Source organism: Archocentrus centrarchus, chromosome 16 (genome assembly GCF_007364275.1).
Source record: "Archocentrus centrarchus isolate MPI-CPG fArcCen1 chromosome 16, fArcCen1, whole genome shotgun sequence".
Classification (NCBI taxonomy): Eukaryota; Metazoa; Chordata; class Actinopteri; order Cichliformes; family Cichlidae; genus Archocentrus; species Archocentrus centrarchus.
This window is the reverse complement of record NC_044361.1, coordinates 20,176,251-20,190,573: the sequence shown is the minus strand read 5'-3', so window position 1 is coordinate 20,190,573 and position 14,323 is coordinate 20,176,251.

Genomic DNA, 14,323 nt, shown 5'->3' with positions numbered 1-14,323 from the left:
GTGCAGTGTCATGTCTGGTCAAAAGCAAACATAATATCAGCACAAACATCTCATACCAGCTGTCAAACATGGTAGTGACACGACAAGGATTTGGGCTTGTTTTGCAGCCACAGAACCTGGGCACCTTGCAGTTATTGAGTTGACCCTCCTGAACTTCTCTCTATACTAAAGTATTCTAGCAAAAAATGTGAGGCCATCTGTCTGACAGCTACAGCTCTGCTGAAACTGGGTCATGCAACAGGATAATGATCCCAAGCACACCAGCAAATCTACAATAGAATGGCTGAACAAGAAAAGAATCAAGGTGCTGCATTGGCCCAGTTGAAGCCCAGACTTCACCCTGACTGAAATGCTGTGACAGGACCTTAAGAGAGCTGTGCATGCACAAATGCACAAACTCAGTGAACTGAAGCAACACATGAAGAAGAGAGGGCGAAAATTCCTGCAGAACGTTGTGAAAGACTGATAGTCTGAAGTCATACAGCAAACAAGTACTTCAATCTTTTGCTGCTAAAGGTGGTTCTACAAGCTATTGAATCATGGGGTGTGCTTCTTTTTCTTTTTTACAAGACTGCAAAGAGTCCTGTGAAAACTTTTCTTTCTCACATGACTGCATGAACAGATGATGACATCAACAAAGCCAATTCCTCAGGAACCTACTCCATAAATCATACATGACTGATGTACTGAAGAGGAATCAGCAGGAGAGAGCCCTGCACTATAGCACTATCAACACTCACACACAGTTTCACTATCTCTTGCTTTTTACCCAACCCCCAACTCCTGAGGCTCTTTAGATGTCTCGCAGACATCTAAAGAGTCGGAGAGGAGAAATGGTGAGGATCAAAACTTGAGACAGAACATAGCAGATAAAGATGTGCATCAAGAATGAGACAGTGGTACGAACATGTCAATAAAGATGTGACAGTTATATAGGAAGAAAGAAGAGACAGACAAGTGGGAAGAGGGGGAAAGTGAGGATTGCGATAGTTAGGGGAGGTAAGAAGCAATACTGTGACCTACTAATGCAGAACTGAGGAATTCTCACTGCTGACTCCAAACACATTCCTACAGCCTGCAAATATTAACCCCCACCTTACCACCTCTGCTTGCTTTTGAACACACAAGGCAGCCACCTGGCCCCTATAAGAGGAAACTACTCATTCATATCGACCAGGTTTAGAAAAGATTCTGACACAGTAATGGGTGGGAGGACAAAACAATCAAAACACCCTCCACCCAGCATGACACAGGCACTCTGTCCTCTCCATACTGCAGGACACAAAAATCAAGTAACGTGATTTTTACCAGAAGATTTATTTTACGAACAGCTAAATAGGCAAACAAATGTTAAGCATAATTCATTTTTTGATGTTAAGCATATATAGTTTTCTTTGACTGAAGAGCTTTCTCTCATTGAGTAGAGAGACAGTTATATGTTACTATTTTACTATCTTAAATTAGACTAACACATCTAAGCCATAACCACTAAGGTTTGTATATGTGTGTGTGTGTGTGTGTGTGTGTGTGTGTGTGTGTGTGTGTGTGTGTGTGTGTGTGTGTGTGTGTGTGTGTGTGTGTGTGTGTGTGATTTGAAGAGAACATGAGCATTAATCAAATGTATGTTTGTTGTAACTAATATATGTGCTGAGCACAGCATTTTACAGTTGAAAAAAAAAAACAGCCAACAACTGTGTAATCTAAACTGTCACTAACATATCTTTGGCTTTTCTTACAATGTACAGATGCACCAATGTAATGTATGTATATATTTTTTATACATTCTATTTTTTGTATATTTTATACATTGTTTATTTTCTGTATATTTCTTGATTATACTAGATTATAATATTTTTATTTTTATTTTAGAGAGTTTGATTTTCTGTTGCATGGCACTGAACAGGAGTGGCCCTCCAGTCTCATTGTACATCCTGTATAATGACAATAAAGGCATTCTATTCTATTCTATTCTATTCTATTCTATTCTGTACTGCAAAATTCATAGAAGTGAATTTCTCTTCCCACGGGTCTTCACTTAAAGGCTGTTCCAGAGCTTCAGCAGTAAAAAGGTACATAGTGCAAGATTTCTTCTGGATTTTAAGGTGTGGAATCAGAAGAAAATCTATTTGACCAAAAAAAAAAAAAAAAGGAAAAAAAAAAAGAAAAACATTAATATTAATGTTATTCTTAAGTTTTAAGGTTTCCTACATATTGGGAGTATGGCAGCGGTTAGCACTGTCGCCTCACAACAAGATTCTGGGTTTAAAAGTCCACAAAGCTTTTGTTCTTCCTGCCTGTCCATTTTCTAGTGCATGAATGAATAGTAATAATAAAAAAAAAAAGAATAAAGAACACCTGTACCTTGCACATTTTAAAGGTCAATTCCATTAAGGCACAAGTCTGTCACAAGTTCTAGACTGGTCTCTGTGAGGTACAAACCCCAATTGTACACATAAGTAAAAACATTCAGTGACTGCAGGACCTTAGCGAGTACCACCCCAGTGACAAGCTGTGGTTCTGCTTAAAGTACAATAAGGTACTTTTTTTCTAGGAGTATATATGCTGGCACCATGGTTGATTTATTATTGTAGTTCTGCAAAAAAAAGATATTTATCAGCTGCAATTTAAAAGTAGAAAGTATTTAAAAGTAGAAAGTGCACTACCCTACTCAGGCCTAATTAAGCCCTGCACTGAAGGTTTTACTTGCATGAAAGTATTAGCAACAAAATATCTTAAAGGTATTATAGATGAAACTACTTCTTAATGGAAAATGGTCTTTTATAATGTAGTTCTGTATATTAATTCATAAAACAGTTGCATAACATTGATTTATTAATATTATTTAGGTGTTAATGTGTAGGTCAAGGTGTGTTGGCCAATTTATCAATAACAATGCATTCAATGTTAAAAAAGATAATCATATCTTTGTTAGTAATAGTAATTGTAAATCAAATATCCAACAGTTCAACACGTATATGTCTATATTTCAACAGATTCAAAAGCATCTGCAGTAATAAACTGGCTTGCATATATCAGCAACATTGCTAGGCAGCTGAAAATAAATTAAGCCATGCACCTCTAGGAGTCATAAAAAAATAAAAATACAAGGTCATTTAGAGATTTAAACTAGCGCAAAACTTAGCATCCTATGCAACAGAGAGAAACATTTTCGGCTCTGTGCCAATAAAGGAGGAGGGCCCTATGGATGTCCAGATGGAGCTCTCTCAGCTCCAGCCCCATTTCAGCCCTGTGTCCTAGAGAAGGCAGACAAACACTGATGCAACTGGAACACTGAGTCCAGGGGGAATATCTCTCACTCAGACCGTGAGAGAGCGTTAGTACATCTACAGCAGTCACGTGGTGCAGCGCTTTCTCACGCTTGACCCGGCTGCCTGTTGTGTGGCTCTTTTCCCATCTCTTTCACACCAGAACTACATAATTGATAGCGAAGGCCGAGTTATGTTTTATAAACTGAAACACATGAATGGCTTCCTCTTTACTCTAATGTTTAGATATGCTTGGGTCAGTAAGTGGCAGCCTCAAGTTGAGAGGTTTTAAATAACTGATAGGTTCTTTGTCACTTCAAAAAGCCATGGCAATCCATTATTTCTGACAATGGATTCAGTATGGGAAGGCAGCTCCATGGAGGTGTAGTCAATGTCTAAACTGCTCGAATGCCGCAAGTGATGAAAAATGATAAGGCTTAATTAGCCTAATTTGTTACAGTCGCCTCACTCTTTCTTTTGTTGTAACAGGAGTCACAAAAAATGTGCAACTTTTGTACCAAACTGAAAATGTGGGTGAATCAAGGAATTTATCATTAGCATGAGCACTAAGTTATCCTATGTGAGAGGAAGAGTAAAAAAACAAACTATAATAGCTATAATCATTTGAAAAAATAAGAAGAAGAGTACAGACATGTCAACACAAAAGCATGAAGCATGGGGGGAAAAAAACAAGTGGTTTAATTAAAAACAGTAACAACAAAGCACCCCAATCTGTCAGCCGTCAGGTGTACCAGGGTCACAAACATCATTACTCAGTGTGCACCACGTATACACCACAGTACGAGCTACACTTTGTGAGGCACAAGCTGAAGTGCCACTCACTAATTCAGACATTAAGGTCAATGATCTGTATGATTATCCAAATTATTTCTATGATTTTGCTGTACATTTGGTTACAATAGAGATGAAATTATAGCCGCTTAGCAGAAAATAAATTAGTGACTACACTGAAAACTGATTAGACTTCTCAGATAGGAATATTTCAGGGGTTACTTTGTCTTTAGGTATAGCAAATTGTGTGTTTGGGTTTTCGATGGTTTCGATGGTAACAACAGCCCCACATTAAGGATGATCGCTTATGCAACATTTTTGCTATGCTTTGATATTTTAACCCATTATTGGTAAAATAACTGGCACATTAATTAGTGTGAAAATAAACTATTCATTATTCTGTTATGTGCTTCTTTTGCACTAAATGTAACTCTCATAACTGAGTCAAAATGACTGTAAAGGAGGGTATTTTGTATTTCTTTAAAAGTCAGTTTTTGATATTACATTTTAATTTTTTACTTTTCATTGGCCATCGATGTGTGGAATGTAAACAGGTAGTCAAAAGCATTAAAATTAAAAGTATCTAACACTGAGTTTTTGGTGCAAACATCTGCACATTCTATTTTTTGGTTCTCTTGGGTTTATTTATTGGGTTTTATCACATTTACTACTCTACATCCATCTCCCCACTGTGAATGCAGAAGCAAAATGAATAAAGGTTTGCTCAAATTTAACCAGGCAAGGTGAATTCACTGCTCTCTATCATGCCTTTGCTACACCCTGTGCAAACCAGCCACCAGCCATCAAGGTCGGCCGCCTGTCACTTCACTTCAAACATTAAGTCTTGGTTTAAATCGGACGTATTCGGATCAATGCTCGGGACTACCAACCCCCCATTCAAACTCTAATCCCCCAGTCAGGGAAACCTTATTACTACCCTTTGTCAAATGGCACACCCTTACACAGAGACTCACTATCTGTGAGTTTTGGAATGAGAGCCTGGATTGTTAAGAGCATGAGGATGAGGATAAATCAGAGATTTCCAACATGTGGGGCATGACAGTAACTTGTCAAACCTAAATAATGGAGGCAAGGCCGTGAACGAACAGCGAGGAGAGGATGAGATGAGATGAGGGGGATGCATGCTGATACTACAAACAAACAGTGAGGGGAAGTAGAAGGTGGGACGTGTTGGTTCCAAAGTAGGGAGGATGATGCCTAAATAATCCAGATACTTTCTGTCGTCTTTTTAAGTTTCAAATCAGCTGAAACCAAAATCCAATACCCAGCCGAAGACACATTTACTAAGTAAGAGAATCCTCATTATTAACACACAACATGTTCAAAATTTACAAAGGCGGTGACGGACACAATAATGACACAAGAGTGAGTGCCCCAACCCCGTTCTTCCTTCCCTGTTATCCTGGGCCCCAACACCGGTCCTGAGCTGTAACTCAATAATTTCAGGCAAACGATTTTAAAGCAAACATGCAAATACTGTCAAGCAAGTAGAGGAGATAAAAGGCATAGTTGGATTATTGAAGAAGCATGCAGACAGGAAAATGTTTCAGTGGGAGTGGGAGGAAGGAAAATGACTTTATGTGCACAAACCAAAGCAGATCCGAGAACAGGAATCAAAGCGACAAAAATAAACACAATTACTTCCAAAATCAAACAGTTAAAGATGGAAATAACAAAATATTATAACATGTAAGCCTATTTTTCTTTTACCTTTTCCCGCGTCTATTTTCCAACTTGATTCTTTCCTCTTCCTCTCTCTCGACTTAATGCTTTGCCTCTTGACTTGCAGCCTTGCATCTCTATATCACTCCAGCCTCATCACATTTTATCCACTGTTGCCTCATCTCCTCTTCCACATGCACCATTTTTAAAATATTTTCTTTATCCCTCCATGCTCAGGACTTTGAAGGGAAAACATGCCTTACAGACAAAGGAAATTAACACCATGAGGAAAAAGTGCAGGACGGAAAGGCGGCCGACAAAGTCACAGGCAGTAAAGTGAGAGGCAGGCTGATCTCCTCCTGCTGCGGCTGCTGCTCAGTTTGTAGCTGGGACAGCATGGTGCTGGAGCTGTGCAGAGCGGGTTCCACCGTACGGTAAAACTGGAGGACAAACAACCAAAAGTCTCAGAGGTGCTCAGAGAGCTGAGAAAACGGAGAACGCAAGTAGAGGAGGGAAAAGGCATCAGTCATTGTGTGTGTGTGTGTGTGTGTGTGTGTGTGTGTGTGTGTGTGTGTGTGTGTGCATACAGGAATGAAGGAGAGCGAGAGGGAGGGACGGAGATTGAGAGAAAGGAGGTGGGAGGGAATAGGAGGAGTGTGTATGTGGAAGAGGAAAAGGGGAGGAGACATTTTTTTCCCCTTTTTCCTGTTCACATGTTTTAAAATGTAATTTTTATGGAATGAGCCGTATACTGTCCTCGAGTACATGACTACCTTATCAGCAGTGTTATTATTCCACCTGTCCACGCCTGTTTTCTCCTCATCCTGTAACCCTTTGTTTATAGCCAGCTGTGTCTTTAAGCCCGTGCACTTGAACTCAGAGAGTGCTTTTCTTTCTCTGTGTACTTCCCCTCTGCTGGCCCCCCAGCACACAGGAAAGAGACACAGCTTGCAGAAGAGAGAGAGAGAGTGAGAGCAGGACAGAGGGGCAGAAAGGGGCAGAAAGACAAATGCAGATGGGGGAAGGGAATGGATTGTAAATGGTGGCTCAAGGCTATGGAAAACTTAGTTTAAGAAATACAGTATATATGTAAACCTTACACATATTAAAATGAAAACTGGAGCCCAAACATTCTTTTCATTTTGAGGGCTGCTTTGATATTAAAAGAACGATTGATATGTGTGAAGATGAGTGGAAGAGGTGGGAGAATGGACTGGCTTTTGAAATATTGATTTACGTTATAAAGTATTTCAGTATGATTGTTACATCATAGAAGCATACAGTGGAGAAAGTGCAAGGTTAAGGTCAGACCATTAAGCAGAGCCCCACATATCTGCACCAAATCTCCATGGCAACTGCTGACATACAGGTGAAATGTTTCATAATAAGAAAATTCATTTGTGCCGTGGGTCATAGAGTGGACTATTATACCAGCTTATGCTTTTATCCACTTGCCTATTTTTATTTTATTTATTTTTTATTTCGTTTTTGAAATAAGAGAGTGTGCAGTCACCTCACCTTGACTGATTTAATTGTTGAGAAAGCAAAAGGGGGGAAGGGGTGTACATAATGCAGACAGGAGCTCTGGCGGGATTCAACTGTAGGCCAGTGGGGGCACACAGTAAACTGAACCTTACTCCGTCTCTTAGACTTGCATATATTTAATTGTTCTACAGCTGTCCCTCAGCATTTTCAACTTTGCATAACAGGTTCACAGTGAATGCTGTAACTGTAGAGTATTTTAAAAGTTATAGGTTTATAATTTAAGAATCCTGGATTTTTGCTGCAGTTAGGTTCTCATTATAATCCAGACAATGAAAGAATTGAAATCCCAGAGCTTATCAGCGCGCTTCTCAGATAACTGAAACTCAGCGCTCACCTTGGAGTTTCACATTCACATTTAAGTTTAAAAATCATCAGTGAGCTTGGAGGCAATTTAGGGGAATCAAGAGGCTGTTTCTTGAAAATTAGTTTAAAAAAAACAAAACAGGAAATGCACTTTGCAAGCTTTTTGAACAGCGCTGTTTGCAAAATTGAAGTAAAGCTGGTAGATTTTCCACCCACGATACTGGAAACATTCTTAATTAAAAAAAAAAATTCCCATCTTCGATTGTTTGTTGTGTAACTTGTGTGTGTTGATTATCTGACACTGCAGCATTCCTCATTTTTAACAGGCTTATCTTTCTGTTTGCTTTGGCTTTCTTCTTTTTTGCCCAACAGCTTTATTCTCTTCTGTATGCTCTGCAGCTATTAAAATGCTTAAAATTTAAATAATGTCTAATATCTGTCCAGCCGCAAACAACAAAGTGAGCAACCAGCTGGAGGACTGGTGCTAAAGAAAAAGCAGCTACTTTCAGCTTCCTCCTTATTCACAAGGGGACACCAGAGCAGGTACCACCACATGTTTGATGTGACAGATTCCTTCTTTACACCAAATATCCTTCCTGACACAATCCCAAAGGGATTTATGACTCCACCCAGGATCAAACTGTGGATTTTACAGTTGTTGGGCAACTGTAAACCACTACACTATGGAGACACTAGGATTGGTGTCTCCATAGTGTAGACACTAGGATTGGTGTGGAGGAAAAAATGGGAATGTTGTACTTACAATAATCAGATAATGAGTCATCGATCATGTTCCACTGTTACAGTCAGATGTGGTAACAAACATTTAATGTAACATAATGGTGGTGTTATGGTAAGAGCTTGTTTACACTGCATGAAAGAAGGTTGGTTTCGACTGCATGTTTTATTAGTGTCAGATATAATATAATAGTTTTTCCCTCATTCTTTCTCACCTCATGAGTCATTGTAAAACCTCTCAGATTTTTCTAGAGACCTGAGTTTTTAGGCTCATAGGTCGAGAGCCACTTCTGCACTTTATGCAGAAGATGAAGGCCAATTTCTCTCTTATACAATTCAGCTTTAAATCATTTATGACAGGATGGGATTGGGTTTCTCTCACGATTTTTGCTTTAGCAGCTTGATCTAGTATCTTTAATTCAAAAATTAGAAAAGGGGAATTTCTGCATTTTAACTGTTCTACATCACTGGGGACATTTTTGCCTATTTAGTTTTACTTTTTTGATCATTTTGACTGTGCATAGGTCAGAAAGTTCTCAAGGGTTTGAACTTTTTGTCAAATTTCCCCAAGCTCCCATAATAGGTATTTAAATTGAATGACCAAAATACTATCACTAAGCAACTGAAGGACACTTGAAAGTCAGTAAAATCACAATTTGTTAGTTTTTCAATATAGAGCTGAAATTAGCTAATTAAAATATCATCTGCTCCTTTTATTACTGCTCCAGACCGTTTTAGCTTGTAAGCCTATGCTGCCAAACACTATTATCCTTTTTTTAACTAAAAAAAAAAAAAAAAAACTTGTGAAAGATGCCATTGGTAGAAAAACATATGGCTCTACAGTTTTCCTCATTTTAAGAGGCTTGTCTTTCACTTTACCTTTTCTGCTTTCTTTTTTCTGCCTGCAACTTTACTCTGCTCTGTTTTCCAGCAGAAAGCTGTCCACCACCATCTCCAGAGAGCACACAAATATGACAACCAGCTGGTGAATAAAGTGGAGAATTCCAGCTAAAGAATCAGAGCTTAAAAAGCAAAAAATGCCGGACTTACGTCAGATAATGACCGCAAATCAATGACTTTCCACTGTTACGGATAAATGTGTGAACATGCTTTGGCTAGCAAGTGTACCAGTAAACTTAATGGTGGTGAGGGTGTTATGGAAAGAGAGTGTTAGCACTGCCTCCATGTGGCTGAAAGGAGATAGGTTTAAACCATAACTGCTATTTTTTTAATTTCCTTTTTTATTTGGCAAATATAACCTTTTTTGAGTATTTTCTTCTTCTTCACCTTATCAGTCACTTTAATACCCCTCAGATTTTTCTAGAGCCACTGCAGTTTTGGCAGTATGTTACAAAAATGCATCTGGAGGCATTTATTAAACGCAGTAAAATACAAATTAAAATATATTGGTTTATAACTTAAGCGTCCTGAAAAAGATTTGCCTTTAATTCCTCATTAAAACACAGACAAAGAAGTCACATCATACAGTGAAAAGCTCTGAATACTTAGCCTTTCTTTTAAGGAGTTTTTTTCCCTAAACCAAAAAGAAATAATCGAAAGCTTACCTTCACTCTCATCAGAAATTTGAACCTGAGCTTTGGCCTTTGTGTTTCACGTTCACATTTGAGCTGCATCAGCAGAGAGGTAGGAGGAAATTTGGGGGACTCAAGAGGGTGTTTCTTAAAAATTATTTTTAAAAAACAGGAAATACTTTTTGCAAGCTTTTCGAACAGAAGCAGAAGAACTTTGCTCCAAGCAGAAAATTAAGCATATTGAACAGTTATTTTGGTTTTCATTACTTTTTAAAAATAATTTTCTCTATTGAATTGTTTATTCATAATGTACTAATATGATGGTTAGAACTAAGTTGTATGCTGCGTTTAAAAAGCAACCATGTGAACCAGTTAGAGGCACCTAACTACATGATAATACATGCAAATGATTTTCATTTTTAATTAAACCTATCTAAAGCATAACAGCAAGATATGAGGGTTGGGGTAAAGCTGTCTTGGCTATGAAGAAAACATAAGTGGAAGAAAAACACCGACACGACTTGCTCAGCATTTGAACCCTACCCGTAAAGGGCCGCCTGCAAAACTGAAGTAAAGACTTTCCACCCACAATACTGGAAATATTCTTATTTATTAGTGACTTCACTTTCAAAAACTGTGGGACTTGGAAATAACCTGTTAAAATATAGCCTACATATACAGTATAGTGAGATTCTAGAGACAGAAGCATGGCTGTGCTATGAACTCACTGGTATTTCTAAATGTGGTCAATTTCTGTGTGGATTTCCTGATCTCCTGTACAGGAGCTCAGGAAATCCTCACTCACTCAAGTCACTCAAGTACATGCATGACATTTAGGTAAAAAAATTTAAAAAAAAGGCGTCCTTCACAAAACATATCAATGCAACAGATAGAAAAGGTCTTGGAAAGACATATCTTGCATTGCACAGCATACAATGGCAATGATAGGGGCCTAAATTTACTGCTAATCTCAACTAGTCTCAGCATCTACTGGAGAACAGTGTAGGGATTATAAGTACATCATCAGACTCAGAGCATGCCCACAAGAGCAGAAGTGAAGCAACAACACAAACACTTCTTTAAATCACTAGAAGATAATTAGTTTATTTTAGGCAAAAAATAGTGTTTACTTAGAATTAACCAATTAAAATATCAGTGGAATATAGAAATACAAGTTTAGGTTGTTCCCTGCATTATTGTTCCATGCACTTTTTTTTAGTTTGTGACACTTTATTGCTAAACACTATTTTGTTTGAAAACAGTGATCTCATTCTTGTTCTATTATGGATTATTTCTGCATATTAATTGAGCAATACATTGATCAAACATTATCTGATCAATGCTCTGATCAGCTGTGTCTTTCGGGCTGCAGTTACATACAGATACAAACTGGCCCAGTCTGCTCCACTTCAAACAGCCCACAAAATGTGCATCTAGTGGGTTAATGAAGTAAACAATTACAGCTAAAAAAATTTTGACTCAGAGAAACAAACACATTAGAGACGAATGAAAAAGCAATTAACAGAAAATATCGTGATGTTGTTTTTATCAACAATACAACAAAATCAGCAAAATCAGAATTATTCCAGACTGTGATATGCCACCTCTCCAAAACTCAGTCTGTTGATTGATCAATCAATTATTCAGTCAATCAATCAATCAAGCAAGCAAGCACTCAATTAATTATCTTGGAGGTTTTCAACTTAAAAATCATGCCAGAACCTGATGTTTAAAGGTTAAAATTCTAAAAATTAACTTAAAAACTAAGTACACCCCACGATTCAGCAGCATAAAACCACGTTTAGCAGCAGTAACTTGAGGTAATAGTTTTTTGGCTGACTGTCAGTCTCTCACATCATTGTGGATTCATTTTGAACCATTCTTCTTTGCAACATTACTTTAGTTCATTGAGGTTTGCAGGGATTTGTTTATTCACAGCTCTCTTAAGGTCCCGTCACAGCACTTCAATCAGGTTGAGGTCTGGACTTTGATTGGGCCATTGCAGCACATTGATTCTTTTCTTTTTCAGCCATTCTGTTGCTGGTGTGCTTGGGATCATTGCCCAGTAGCATGACCCAGTTTTGGCCAAGCTTCATCTGTCAGACAGATGGCCTCACATTTGGCTCTAGAATACTTTGGTATACACAGGAGTTCATGGTGGATTCATAGACTGCAAGGTGCCCAGGTCCTGTGGCTCCAAAAGAAGTCTATCAGCCCTTGGTCTCATCTGTCCAAAGGACATTGTTCCAGAAGTCTTGTGAAGTCTTGTGATTTGTTCAGATGGAACTTTGCAAACCTAAGCCATGCTGCCGCGTTCTTTTTAGAGAGAGAAGAGGTTTTGTCTTAGCAACTCTTCTAAACAAGCCATACTGGTTCAGTCCTTTTCTAATTATGCGATCATGAACTTTAAAATTTATGATTCAGCTCTTGTTTGTTTTTTTTTGTTGTTTTTTGTTTTTTTTTGGGGGGGGGGGGGGGGGGGGGGGGGGGGGGTCAGTTTTTCTTTGAGTGCTGCACGATCTGACCCTGGGGTAAATTTGCTGGGACATCTGCTCCTGGGAAGGTTGTGTCTCTGTGTTAACACATGCTTGAATGCTACAGACCAAGAAACTGCCAAAACATCTGCTTTTATAGAGGTGGTAATACATTGCTGATGATCAATTAATCAATTAATCTTAGTAGCACCTGACTGCTACTTACCCTCTTAATTCCTATAGAAACAATAAGGGTATACTTTGTTTTTCACAGGACTGCATGGAGTGCTGTGAAAACTTTCTTTTTCATGTGTCTGCATACGGCACAAAATGAATTCCATTGCTAATATAACTTTTTTAAAAACATGTTTGTTAAAAGATTCATGTATGTTTATTTGTTTATTTATTTGCTTTTATGTTTGATTTTAACATGGGAAAAAGTAAAAATTCATTAAAAAACATGCCTGCAAGATAGGAACTTGAGAAAGGACAACTTTTTTTTTTGTCCAAACAGAGGGAAGGGGTGTAATGCATTGCAAACACAAAGAGCTATCGATCCACTGACAGGTGGGGAGAAGGTATGGGGTGTGGTGAGGATTGATAAAGGTCAAAGGATGTGTGTGCTGCATCTGGCATACCTTTTGTTAAAAAGGAAATTAAAAGTTCCATACTCTTACACATTACTGGGGACTGAGGGGGCAGAGAAACAGTTCTCTGTTTTAATGCAGACAAACTCTTCTCTCAGGCCAAGGACAATCATTAGCTGAAGGAAAAGAGGCAGCATGTGTGTTATAAGAAGAGATCCTTATACTGGCGCTGATCTTGAAAGAGCCTGGACGATCAATCACATTAAGCTCCCTGTGAAAGGGAGAAATCAATATGTTTTTAAAGGCAAGGCAGGCTACATGTGGCGTATGCGTGTGGGCTTCATTGATGCCGCCAGACGCATTCAAAGAGAAGCTGTTCCTGAAAAAGAATCACATTTCGAGGTCAAGTGGTCTCATTTCCAATACTTCTATAAATGACAACACTGAGAGAGAGAGATAACAGGTAAAGGTGCATAAATGTGTATGAAGAGTCCCAGTTTGGGTTCATATTATCACAGCACAATATCAGCCAGTGCTTGAAGAACCCAAATGGCACACTGGCAGGGAAAAAAAATCAAATAATTTTCAGTTGGATAAAGTTCTACTGAAGCAGGTGAGGGGTGTGAGAAACAAGGGAGGAAAGAGAGAAGATGAATGACCTGTGAGTGTTAGAGAAAAGCAAATGTTAAAGATATAATGCTGTTAGTCTTAGGGTACATGGGTAAATGAAGAATATGGAGTGGGACAAAGGTCAACAAAAGGAAAACAAAGACAGAGAAACCAATTAAATTCTAATCAATTGTCAAAACAATGCTAATCAATGCAAAATACATGCCCTACTCAACAGTTTTTATTGCTCTCACCCCTCTCTCACCCCTCTCTCACCATTCTTTATCTTTAGCTCACTCTCAGACATGCTCACAATAATAATTTACTCTTGTAATGGTCCCTGGAACAGCGAGTTCAACCCACTAAAGGCAGAAGTAAAGAAAAATGTCATCTCACACACACAACTTTATAATTACAGCCTGTATTTGTACATATTTATGTAGCAGCTGTATTGCCATGAAACAGTAGCTAATGCGGTCTTATAGAACAGATATGAGTATTTGACTTGGGTGGGGGTTTTTTGGGGGGGGGGGGGGGGGGCAGTCTGTTGTGGCACACATGTTTGATGATAAAGGATAAATAGATGGGTTTGAGAAATAGTTCAGAAAGGAATATAGAAGAATGAAGATAAAGAAACCAAGGCAAGACATTTCTAATGTGACTAATGTGTTTTAAAAACAACCCAGAAGCTCTTCTTTTGAAAAGAAAGACCACACTGCCCTCACATGGTCACAAAGAGAATCAAACTAAAATTAAATACAGTTAAATCCTTGTAAAGTTAAATATTTTATAAA